The 13509-nt window shown below is 36.6% G+C and overlaps 1 pseudogene; it reads left to right on the top strand.

Moving 5' to 3' along the window:
- LOC114042101 overlaps positions 1-4110 on the top strand; it is an 11980-nt pseudogene extending 7870 nt beyond the window's left edge.
- The last annotated feature ends 9399 nt before the right edge of the window (positions 4111-13509 follow it).

Below are 13509 nucleotides of genomic sequence, written 5' to 3'. Positions count from 1 at the left end.
TTCTTCCTTTCTTTCTTTCTTTCTTTCTTTCTTTCTTTCTTCTTTCTCTCTTTCTGTCTGTCTTTGTTCTTTCTTTTCTTTCTTTCTTTGCTTCTTTCTTTCCTTCCTTCCTTCCTTCTTTCTTTCTTTCTTCCCTTCTTTTATTTTTTCTGGTTCCAATTTTCTTCCACAAAATGACTGTCATGGAAATATGTTTTACATTATTGAACATGTATAACTAATTGCTTACTGTGTCATGGAGTCAGTACAGGAGTGAGGGAAGGATGGAATTTGGAACTGAAAACATACAAAAAACAATCCAAATGTTAAAAATTGTTTTTACATGTAATTTGCTAAAATAATATATTGTCCTTTAAATCAGCAATATTAAATAAAGATCAACTGTAAATGACTTAGCTAGTCTCAGTAATACAATATTCTAAGACAATTCACAAAGGATTTATGAAGAAAAATTCTGTCTACCTCCAGAGAAAGAACTGAGCAAGTCTGAATTCAGATTGACATATATGTCTTTAAAACTTTTTTTATCCTTCTTTTGTATTTGTTTTGAATTTTCTTTTGCAACATGACATTTAGACATTTTCATGTCTAACATGAAAATACTTTGTATGACTTTACATTTATATTTTATATCAAATTTCTTGCCTTGTCAAGAAGTGGGGTGTGAGGGAGGAAGAGAATAATGAACTCAAAATTTTTTTAAATACATGTCAAAAGTTTTTGTTTATAAGCAATTTAGAAAAATAAAAGAAAAAATTAAATGTAAAAAATAAAGGGAATGTTGTGAGTGTCTGCATTTAATAGATTTCCAAAGGGGGTTGATAGAGAACTGGAGTCATTTCACTGCCTTTACTCACAAGTTGAAAGGATGGAGGGGAAAGAAGTAGAAGACACTATGTTCTAAGTATATGTGATTTTCTAGTTTCTGAGTAAAGGTCAAAAAGATCATGGCAGGTGGTAGATTAAGAAGGTGAGGAGCCTTGGAATAAATGTTATGTTTTCTTTCTGACCCCCAAACTACTGCTTACTATAGTACCCAGAACCATTACCTTGGAGAATTCATTTTTTCCCTGCCTCTATGACTAAATAATTCATAATATTTACTACAGAAGAACAAAGGATTGGTTTCCCTCATAATAATCCAAATTTCCAAATGCAGAAGTCATAATCAAGGATATATTTGCATACTGTATAATTGACTTTTCTCCAGATAGTCCATACCTACATTTTGAAGAAGTTCTATGATATCTTCAGTCATCTCCTTAAAGCTTGAACACCTTCAAACAGCAAATAAAAACTAATCCCTCCTTTTTTAACCTGGTAAGCTCAGAATCAAGAAACATTTTCTTCTCTGATGTTTATTAGCAGAGTGTATTGCAGAGAGATCTGCACTAAGTTCTTCTCCAGATTGTGCCCATTTCTAGTAATATGACCTTGAAAGAGAAATATCATGTCCCCTGTCTTCAATGTTTTTTCAATGTAAAATGAGGATTAAAATCCCTGCCCTGCCAACTTCAGAGGGGATCAAATGACCTATGTGAAAACATTTTGCAAACTATGAAATATTACCCTAGGGGTGTGGAACCTGAGGCCCTCTAGGTCCTCATGTTTTGCCCTTTGACTTAATCCAAACTTCACAGAACAAATCTCCTTAATGAAAGGATTTGTTCTACAAATCTTAAACTCAGTTAAAAAGCTGCATCCAAGGACCTAGAAGGCCAAATGTGGCCTCAGAACCACAGGTTCCTCACTCCTATATTACACTAATATAATATGGCAATCTTTCAGCTTTAAGGGAACAACAAGATCCCTTCTTAAGTTTTTAATCTTCTCAAAATCTAATCAGACCAGAGACTTCTCTATTCTTCACACTACTCAGATAAGTAAAGAGATCCCACCAGCTTTTCAGCATACTGTAAATAAATTAAAATTCCCATATGAGAATAACAGATGAAAAAAAGTGAAAAATTGTATGCTTCTCTCTGCATTTAGACTCCATCAATTCTTTCTCTGGGTGAGGAGAACATTTTTCATTTTAAGTCATTTGAAATTGTCTTGGATGATTTTATTATTGAAAATAGCTAAGTTGTTCACAGTTGATCATCATACAATATTACAGTTACTGTGTACAATGTTGTCCTGGTTTTTCTCACTTCACTTTGTACCAGTTTGTAAGTCTTTCTAGGTTTTTCTGAGAGTATGCTGCTCATCATTTTTATAGCATAACAGTATTCCATCAAAATCATATACCACACCTTGTTCAGCCATTCCCCAATTTATTGACTTCCCTTCAATTTCTAATTATTTTCCACCACAAAGAGAGTTGCTGGAAATACTTTTTTCTAAAAATAGTTCCCTTTTTCCTTTTTTAAAATCTCTTTGGGACACAGACTTAGTAGTTGTATTGCTGAACAAAGAGTATTTATAATTTTATAGCCCTTGAACATAATTCCAAATTGCTCTCCAGAACGGTTGGGTCAGCTCACAACTCCAGCAATAGTGCATGCATCCTGATTTTCCCACATCCCTTCTAAGATTTATTTTTTTCTTTCATATTAGCCAATCTGATAGGTGTGAGGTGACACTTCAGGGTCATTTTAATACATAAATGTGACAGTAAAACTATTCCATGCTCTCCTAATTTGTTTGTGGTGTCACCCTTTATGTCTAAATTATGTACCCATTTTGACTTTCTATTGGTATATATTTTGTGATATTGTTCTGTATCTAGTTTCTATAAAAATATTTTCTAATTTGCTGAGCAGTTTTGGTCAAATAATAAGTTTATTCCACCACCTTGGCTCTGTCACCTACTATCATTTGTAATATGTTGATCTGGTGAGTCTTCTTATCAACTGAAAAACAAAATGTTGGTTCTTTTTAAACCCAGAAATTCACTCTGACTTTGTTCTAGAGTGTTTTTTTCCTTTTAAAAATTATAGTTGTTTCTTTGTTATTCTTTGCATTGGCCCTTAATCAAAACTTTTTCATTTTGATCCTTATCTTTAAAAAGATTCTAATTTAAAAGATGTCAAATGATCAATTTTCCCTACGTGTTCTTAAATTAATATACTTTCATGTAAAAATTCCCAAAGTGGAAAATGAGGAAGACAGAAAGAAAGAGACAGAGACAGAGACAGATACATAAAATGATATAGAGAATATAGAAATCAGTTTTGGTTATTATTTTGGTAATTAAGACTTTTCTATGGCATATCTGAATATTTCTTATCAAATTGTTGGAGGAGAAATGCAATGGGAAATAACATCAGTATGACAGGATTTATCTTCTTGGCCTCAACTAACCAAAAAGAGATCCAGATGTCACTTTTCTTTTTGCTCCTTGAAATCTACTTAGTCTCTATGGTAGGGAACATTGGCTTCATTTTATTAATCTGAGTCAGTTCCAGTTTTATACTACCATGGACTATGTCTTTTAGAGTGTCATTCCTACATCTTGCTAGTCTTCTGCCATTACACACAAATTTTGGAGAACTTTGTTTCTGAGAAAAAGAATATCCCCTATCCAGTTTTTTTTTCTTTCCCTTCTTGAGATTGCGGAATTCTATATGCATACAACTATGGCCTATGACCATTATGTTGCCATATGCAGACCCCTGCTCTATAATGTCAAGATGACACCATGGGTCTGCTCCCTGCTGGAGGCAGTCATGTACACAACATTCAAGGGCGCATTGTGGCCATTGGTCATACAACTTGTCTAGCCAAAGTGTCCTTTTGTGGGACAATACTATCCACCAGTACTTCTGTAATGCTCTCTCCCTTCTGAGGTTCTCCTGCTCCATCACTTAAATCAATGAACTTTTGGTCATGATTGCTGGTGGAATTTATTTGTTGGCTACAACTATGCCTATCGTAATCTTTTATCATTTCATTCTTCTGAGCATCTCTTTACATAATCTACTTGACTTACAAAGGGGTGTTATATATCTGTGGCTCCCATCTGGCTGCTGTTTCTGTTTTCTATGGTTCCATCACCATCGTATATTATGATACCAGATTCTGACAGTGCCTAAGAAGAAAGTAGGCTCAATGTTTTATATTCCAGTGATCCTCATTCTGAAAACCTTGACCTATAGCATGAGTTAAAAAGATGTGAAAGATGCACTAATGAATGTGATGAAGTAAGAATATTTCAAGGTCCACATTGGAAATAGCAAATCTAAAAATCAAAATACTATTGACTTTTCTTTCTATTTCATCCTACATGTTGGAGATTCCCCTCCACACTACCTCTCCCTGAGGGATGCAGGGCATATTCGGGGAAGGCTAGTACCTCTGGTGTGTTGGCTGCTGAGTCCTATTCAGGGCTGCTTTCTACCTTTCAAATCCACCTAATTCTCACCTGTAGCTATAAGACATTGAATCATGCACAGCAGCCACATCCAGGTAAACCATTTCCACAGATGGGCTAAACCAGGTTGAGGGTAATCAAGGGGTCTCCAAGCCATCAGTGAGTTAGGTCTACCCCAAACATGTGAAGACTTCCCGTGGTGCAATGGGTTAATGAGAACAATTTGTTCCAACAGCCACAAAGGCAGCTAAAGCAGGTGATGTGGAGTGCTTAGAGCTTGGTTAGACATCAAAGATTCCAAGGTCATCCACTGCATCTCAAACCATGACCAGTCATCTTGAATCTGTCCTGCCATTGAACTGTGATGACTCTGGAAAAGAGAGTGAGATTGACAACTTTGTGCAGCTCTACCTCACTTAAATCCAATTTATACATGAATCAAAAGACATCACCCTTGCCATTTTACCATTTTTACTTATCTCAACATCCTATGGTGACAGATAAATGATGAAGCAGCAGCTGCTGATACACTTGGAGCTGTAGTCACAACCATGTACACAAAGTGGTATAGTTCATAGGGTCATCCCACAGCAGTTGGATTCAGAAGTTCTCTGAGTGTCTGAATAGCCTTTTAAGTATTGTACTTCTCACCTCCTGGTGTGAGGAAGGGGCAAGAAAAGTACCCTAAAAAGTCTTTGCTTATCCAACCCTGGCCTGATTACTGCATCAGGCAGAGACCCCGCTCTTCAGTTGAAACACAAAAAAAGTGTACAAAAACTTCTGCAAAGACAATTTCATTCATTGGTACATGGAATGTGTGTACACTTGTAGACAACACAAAAGCCCATAGACCTGAAAGATGAAAAGCTCTTGTTATGTGAGAACTCAGCAGGTATCACATCCAAATAACAGCCCTGAGTGAAAGAAGGCTGGCAAACGAAAGCCAGTTTACTGAAGTTGGACCTGGATATACATTTTTTTGGAGTGGCTACAGTGAAAGAGAGTGCCATGAAGCTGGTGTAGGTGTCACAATCAAAACTAATGTAGTCAACAAGCCTATATGCCTACCAAAAGGACTGAATGACAGGCTAATGACAATGTGATTGCCACTTTCAGGAAAATCCAATGTCACCAGCATCAGTGCCTATGCTTCCCCCATGATGAACCCTGATGAGGTCAAAGAAAAAATTTTACAAAGACCTAGAGACCCTTACCATCAATATGCCAAAATAGGACAAGGTCATAATTCTGGGTGACTTTAATGCTAGAGTATGCTCAGACTACCAGGTATGGCAGTGAGTGTTTTGGAGGAATGGAGTTGGAAACAGTAACATCAATGGTTACTTGTGCATCTCATGTCCTTTGCAACACTAACACTGCCTTCCTTTTACCTAAAATCAATAAAACTTCATGAATGTTCCCTCACAGCAAACATTGGCATTTAATAGACTGTGTGATTGTAAGAAGAAGAGATAGACAGGACATGAGAGTGACAAAGGCAATGTGTGGTGCCGAGTGTTGGACTGATCACAGACTTATCCTCTCCAAGTTAAATGTCCCCATTCAACAAGAGCAGTGGCCCCAAAGGAAAATGATTACTAGAAGAATTAACTCAACAGAGTAGAGCTCTTCTCTCAGTGGGAACAGTTTATTGCTAACTTTGAGGGAAAGTTGAGTCACCCCCCAGCTGGCAACATTGGAGCAGAAAAGGATTGGGCAGCTTTCAAAGACTTGGTGTACAGCATTGCATTTGCTTGTCTAGGGTCAAAATACTCACAAATGTCAATACTGGTTTGACAATTGTGATGGGGAAATTCAGAAGCTACTAAGTGAAATATAAGAATTCTACAGAGTTTACCAGCAGGTTAGTACATCCATCTCTAAGAAGGGAGAATTTAATTTCATCAAAAGTAAAGAACAAGTGAAGGTTAGAAGATTCTTGGTTCAGTAAGAAGGAAGATGAAATTCAGTTTTATGCTGATCATAACAATCCAATATGACAACACATATAACAATCAAAAGTACTTTTCTCATGCTCTGAAGGCTTTTTATGGGCCAAAGACCTGTGGTGCACCTCAAGTACTCAGTGCTGATAGAGCCATGATTATTAGTGATAAGGACACCATCCTAGAAAAATGAGCTGAATACTTCCATAGTCACCTTAGCATATCATCATCAATCAATGCTGAAACCATTGCCCATTTACCTCCCTAGCTGAAGTTCCAACTGAAGAAGAGGTTTTGAATTCCATTAGGCTCCATTCATGTGGCAAACCACCTGATGCTGATTCTATTCCAGTTCAAATTTGCAAGGTGGGGGTGAAATTTCATTGTTTATACAAAAGTTGACTGAAATTTGCTGGGTTATATGGCAAGAGGAGGTTATCCCCTAGGAGTTCAAGGACACCTACATTGTCTATCTCTATAAAGGTAAAGGAAATAGATTGTCTTGTGACAATCACAGGGTGACAATCACTCTCTTAGTCATTGTTGGAAAGAATCTGGCCAGACTCCTCCTCAATAGGCTGATCTTTCATCTGGTCATCTACTGAGAGCCAGTGTGGCTTCAGAAAGGGCAAAGGAATGGTTGATATGGTGTTTGTTGCCAACAACTCCAGGAGAAATGCTAAGAGCAGAACAGAGGTCTGTTTACAGTGTTTGTAGATCTCACAAAGGCCTTTGATATAGTCAGTCATTAGTCATTCCAACCCAAATGTTCACATGGATTGTTTGTGCCAGACATATGGTAGAGTATTCTGAGTGCATATTATTCTGATCAGTCAGAGTATGAGTCATTGTAACTTGATTCTAACATAATGATGTCATTTTGGCCCTCTCTAAGAATGAAGGGCAACAACAAGGTCTCACCTTGAACCATATTTTAATTAAGGAAAATACTTTCCTTTGTTTTCTGTCACTGCTGATGTCAATGTCTGTCCTCCACAGGCTATCTCCAGGTGCATAGAGTCTCCCATTCCATACTTGTGTCCTCATCCTTCCTTATTCCCAGTTGAACTTGCATAACATACCTTAAATTATTTCAAGGCTTTGCTCTCACACAAGGGTTATGGTCACTGTGGTCATGAATTTGGAGAGTTAAACAAGGTCACTTTTATGAACCTTTACAGTTCTCTGATTGTCATGTAATGATTCTAAGTTATTTGACTTTGTTCAAAAAACCCTAAAGACTTCTTCAATGTTCTTCCCCTTTAACAAGAATCATTAGAATAAATCAATTTGAGCCAAAGAGGAATTTGATTAGTGCCTCTCATACGTAATACTGAACTTCATACCTATTAAGCCCTTAAGAAATGCTAGTTGAATTAAACTCAATTGAATGACACACAAAGACATGAAGTATTCTAAATCACTGTATTCTTCCCCTCCTCAGATTATTTTGTATTTACCTATGGCCATATACTTTTTCCTTAGTAGAAAGTAAACTCTTCAAGATGGTGGAGTAAGAAGTTAGTCACTCTCACTCTCTCTTATTGATGTCTAAAAGCCCAAAAAATATCCACCCAGGAAAAACCCTGAGCCAGCAAAAAGACAGGGCACAGCAGGCTTGTAGTACAGGAAGCTTGGGTGATTAATGGGAAAGGCCCTCTTGCTCTCAGGGATGGAGAACAATACAAGACTGGAGTTATCCCAGCAAACCAGTGGCAAGCCCCACCTCAGCAGACCAGAGGGACATTCTGAGACACAGGTTGATGGAGCAGGCAAGTGCCAAGAACAACCCCCCCCCCCCACCAAGGGCCTCAATAGAGGCAGTGGAACTGGTAGACACCAGCTTGGAAAACCACCACACATGACTGTGTTCTCCAGCAGCCAAATCACCCAGTGCCTAAGCACAACTCAGGGAAGCACAACTCCAGGAGGCAAAGCTCCAGGACAACAGACATCCACCAGCAGCAAAACATCCCTGTGCAAGCTCCAGGTAAGCAGGAGCAAACATTCAAGTATAAGGCCTGGGTGAGCAGGAAAAGAAGCTTGGTTAAGTGCCCCCTTCACTCCAGCAGGAGAGTTCAACATTTTTTTTAAGTTAGGAAACAGACAAACACTGTGAACAAAAAGCAGAAATGGGCAGTGACCAAAGATTCTTATTATGATGAAAGGGAAGATCAAAGCAAAAATTCAGAACAGGACAGTGATATCCATATACCCATATCTGAAACCTCAAAGGGGAATATGAACTGATCTCAAGCCCAAAAAACCTTCTTGGAACAGCTCAAGAAGGATTTTAAAAGTCAAATAAGAGAGGTAGAAGAAAAATTGGGAAAAGAAATGACAAGTATACAAGGGAGGGTCAATAACTTGGAAAAAGAAGGACAAAAATTAATTGTAGAAAATAAGTCCTTAAAAAGTACAAATGACCAAATGGAAAAAAAGAGGCACAAAAACATAATGAAGAGAAGAACTCTTTAAAAAGTAAAATGGGCTAAATGGAAAAGGAGGTACAAAATCTAAAAGAAGAAAACAACCCATTAAAAATTAGAATGGAGCAAGTGGGAGCTAATGACTATGAGATATCAAGAATCAGTCAAACAGAAACAAAAGAATGAAAAAATAGAAGAAAACACAAAATACCTCATTGGTAAAACAACTGACCTGGAAAATAGATCCAGGAGAGACAATTTAAAAAATATTGCTCTACCTGAAAACCATAATGAAAAAAAGAGCCTTGATTCCAATTTTCAGGAAATCATCAAAGAAAACTACCCTGAGGTCCTAGAACCAGAGGGTAAATTAGTCATCAAAAGAATCTACTGATTACTACTTGAAAGAGATCCCAAATTGAAAATGCCAAAGAATATTGTAGCCAAATTCCAAAATTACCAGATCAAAGAGAAAACACAAGCAGCTGGAAAAATTTAAATACCATGGAACCACAGTCAGCATTACACAGGACCTTGCAGCTTCTACATGAAAAGATTGGAGGGCTTGGAATATGACATTGTGTAAGGCAAAGGAGCTTGATTACAACCAAGGATCAAATACCCAGTGAAACTGAGCATAATCTTTCAGGGAAGGAGATTGACATTCAATGAAATAGGGGACTTCCAATCCTTCCTGATGAAAAGACCAGAGCTCAACAGAAAATCTGACCTTCAAATATAAGACTCAAGAGAGGCATAATAAGGTAAACAGGAAAGAAATAAAAACAATAAGGTTATCAATAAAGGCAGTGTTTACATCCCTACAAGGGAAGATGACACTTGTAACTCTTGATAACTGTAATGTTATTATGACATTTAAAAGAGGTATACTTAGACAGAGGGTATAGGTATAAGTTGACTTTGATGTGATGATAAAAAAATTTAATTAAGTGGTGAAAAGGGATTGTACTGGAAGAAGAGGAAAGGAAGAGACAGACAAGGGTAAATTACATCAAATGAAAAGGCATAAAAACCTAATACAGAAGAGGGAAAGAAGGGAGGGAGATGAGCATTTTTGAACCTTCCTCTCATCAAATTTGGTTCAAAGAGGGAATAACATAATCAGTTTGGTATAGAAATCTAACTTACCCTATAGGAAGTAGGAAGTGAAATGGAAAAGAAAAAGGAGCAGACCAATAGACGGGAGGTCAGACTGAGGAAGGTGGTGGTCAAAAGCAAAACTCTACTGAGGAGGGAAAGGAAGAAAGGAGAGAGAAAAGTATAAACAGGGCAGAGGAATAGGAAGGAGAGGAAGACACAGATATTAATCATAACTGTAAATGTGAATGGAATGAACTCCTTCATAAAAAGGAAACAGCAGAGTGAATTAAGAACCATAATCCTACAATATGTTGTTTACAAGAAATACATTTGAAGGAGAAGGATACACATAGGGTATAGGTAAAAGGCTGGAGCAGAATATGTTATTCTTCACTTGAAGTAAAAAAAGCAGGGGTAGCAATTCTGATCTCAGACAGAGAAAAAGCAAAAATAGATCTAATTAAAAGAGATAAGGAAGGAAACTACATCCTGCTAAAAGATACCATAGACAATGAAGTAATATCCCTACTACACATATATGCACCGAGTAGTAAAACATCTAAATTCTTAAAAGAGAAGTTTAGGGAGATATAGGAAGAAATAGACAGCAAAACTATACTAGTGGGGGACCTCAACTTCTCCCTCTCTGAACTAGATAGATCTAACCACAAAATAAACAAGAAACAAGTTAAGGAGATGAGTAGAATTTTAGAAAAGTTAAATATGGTTGACCTCTGGAGAAAACTGAATGGGGACAGAAAGGAACTTACTTTCTTCTTAGCAATACATGGGACTTACAAAGAAATTAATCATGTACTAGAGCATAAAAACCTCACAATCCAATGCAGAAAGGCAGAAATATTAAATGTATCATTTTCAGATCATGATGCAATAAAAATTACATGTAATAAAGGGCAATGAAAATATAGACTAAAAATTAATTGGAAACTAAAGAATCTAATCCTAAAGGACAAGTGGATCAAACAACAAATCATAGAAACAATCAATTACTTCATCCAAGACAATGACAATAATGGGACAACATACCAAAACTTATGAGATGTAGCAAAAGCAGTTCTTAGGGGAAGTTTTATAATTCTAAATGCTTACATGAATAAAATAGAAAAAGAAGAGATCAATGAATTGTGCATGCAACTAAAAAACCTAGAAAAAGAATAAATTGAAAATCCCCAATTAAATACCAAATTAGAAATTCTGAAAATCAAAAGAGAGATTAATAAAATTTAAATTAAGAAAATTATTGAACAAATAAATAAAACTCAAAATCTAATAGAAATGAATGTTGAAAATCAAAAATTAACTAGTTAATTATTTATTTTAAATCCAAAAGAAAAAATACAGTAAATTCCTTGAAGACAAAGTTTTTTTTTGTCTTTATGCAGTTGGTGGGGCAGTGGATAGAATGGTGGGTCAAAAACCAGAAAGACTTCACTTCAAATTTGGACTCAGACATTAAGCGTGTGACAAGGGACCTTAACCTTTAAACTTCTGCCCACTTCAGTTTCTTCACCTGTAAAATAGGAATAATGACAACACCTAACTCACAGGATTATTGTGAGGATTAGATAAGATAATATTTGTAAAATTGCATAGCATATTGTGAGGGACATAGTGAATGTTAGAAAATGTTTATTACCTCCTTCTTTATATCTCTATCATTTTCATACATGACTGATGCTTGATAAGTACTTGCTGAATTATATTGAATTGAACAAGTTTATCTAAAAAGAAATACTGGGCTTATTTGAAGACTTTTTATGATAGTAGTAGAAAAGACAGGAAAACCCAAACAGTTGAACTTAATTATGAAGCAAAGAGTAGGAGAGTGTTTAAAGAATAGGAAATATTATGCTCTGTAGGAAAACACTCTCAGTTCCAAAGGTAAAACACATCAGGAGAACTGTGAGCTGAGGGAACACCCCACAGAAATGTCTAGGGAGATTCCCTGGTTTTTTCCTTACTTCAGTACCTTCACCTCCACACTTAACCATGACTCCTGCTCACTCTACCAACAAAGGGGTTCAGTTCTTCTCAAGACACCAGAAATGCCAATGGGAATGCCATTAATCAGAGACAAACATACTCCATGCCATTGTCTCTTTCTCAAGGGAGAACAAGCTCTGAAGTGAAGAAAGACTGAAGGACCAGGTGTTCTCACTCATTTTCTTGGAGAAATTTTCCTTGAGATATTCATTGGACAAATAAAAATCCTTCTTCCCCTAGAACTAGGCAGCTCAAAGAAAAAGTGGTTGTTTCATATGCTTCTACCTGGTAGTTTATTGAAAAGATTATCTTTATTTTGTTTTATTTATTTTATCCTCTATTTTTTCAGAAACTTCCAACAATCCCACCCTTGAAGTATCATCATCACAATCCTGTCAGTTGACAATTGCTGTGTCAATAACATTTATGAATTATTCTCACATAACAAGAGATTGAGGAAAAGCATCATCAGTGCACTGACTCTTCTAATCCTGACAGGAATAAGGCAAGTAACCAAAATACATATGCTTGAACTAAAAAGCAGTTATGAACTGAAGAGTGTATAGGGATGCCTGAGACACACATTGATGATTTGTTTTAACTTAGTGAGATGAGACTAGAAGCAAACCCCTTTCTCTACCCTTCTCTGTACATGCTTAGATGATTGAGAGAAAGAGTGGTTCTACTTGCTTATTTCACCCACCCTCCTTTTTCCTCTGTGTCTGGAACCTAGTGAGAAATAAGCAGTTAGTATAATTAGGTCTATTTTATTTTGTTAGTTTCTATAAATGCCCGATTTTTAATGACAAAATTCCAGCTCTCCATGGCAAGTTGGTGTTTATTTTCTGATCATCAAGGCACGCCAATTACAGTGAAGCCTTAAAACCACTACAAGGCAGAAACAAAAATGGACACAATATTTACCCCTCGCAGAGAATTTCCATGCTTGCTTGTCCTTCCCTCAGGAGTAAGTGAGTCCCGCATGGCAGGATCACAGACAGATATACTTTGCTGTGTCCATCACTGCCTTGCTGCAGGCAAAAGATGAAATGAAAGAGAAAAAAAGACCCAAGTTTGCAAGCATATTGATTTATTCAGTAATACGTGTTAATTGCTCAATAAACTGGGATAAAGCCTCTTTAGCCTTTGCACTGGACCCAGAATACAGGGTGAGACCCATTTTTATGCATTAAAAATTTAATCAAATAGTACCAATTAATGAAAAGAGAACAATTAACCAGTATACACAATTTGATAATCATATTTCTAATTGGAGGAAAAATTAGGGACCTTCCAAATTGCAAGGGGGTGATTGAACAAGCACAATTCCTTGAAATCACAAAAAGAGGTGTCCTACTTTCCCCAAGCATCTGTAAACAATCAAAGCAACTTGGAAACAATAACTGATTAATCAGAATGGAGCCAACTTTTGGAAAAGACATTTGAGTTGCTTGAGATGTATAATTGTGAGAAAACTTCTTGCATCAATCCTTGGATCTGACCTGGTTCCTTCAAAACATTTATTTTTTTTGAAAAAAAAAACTGCTCTCTTAAGGGCACCACTATCTTTCTAGACATCCATGCTCACAACATAGATTTCATCCTTGACTCCTCACTCTTTCTTATTCCTATATCCATTATTTTGCCAATGCCTGTAAATTTTACTTTTGTAACTTCTAACACATATCCCCTCTTCTGTCTCTTTCACCACCTA

Source organism: Vombatus ursinus, unplaced genomic scaffold (genome assembly GCF_900497805.2).
Source record: "Vombatus ursinus unplaced genomic scaffold, bare-nosed wombat genome assembly UNPS02014258.1, whole genome shotgun sequence".
NCBI classification, from domain to species: domain Eukaryota; kingdom Metazoa; phylum Chordata; class Mammalia; order Diprotodontia; family Vombatidae; genus Vombatus; species Vombatus ursinus.
Note: the sequence above shows the minus strand (reverse complement) of the source record. Positions and strands in the feature narration are given on the sequence as shown.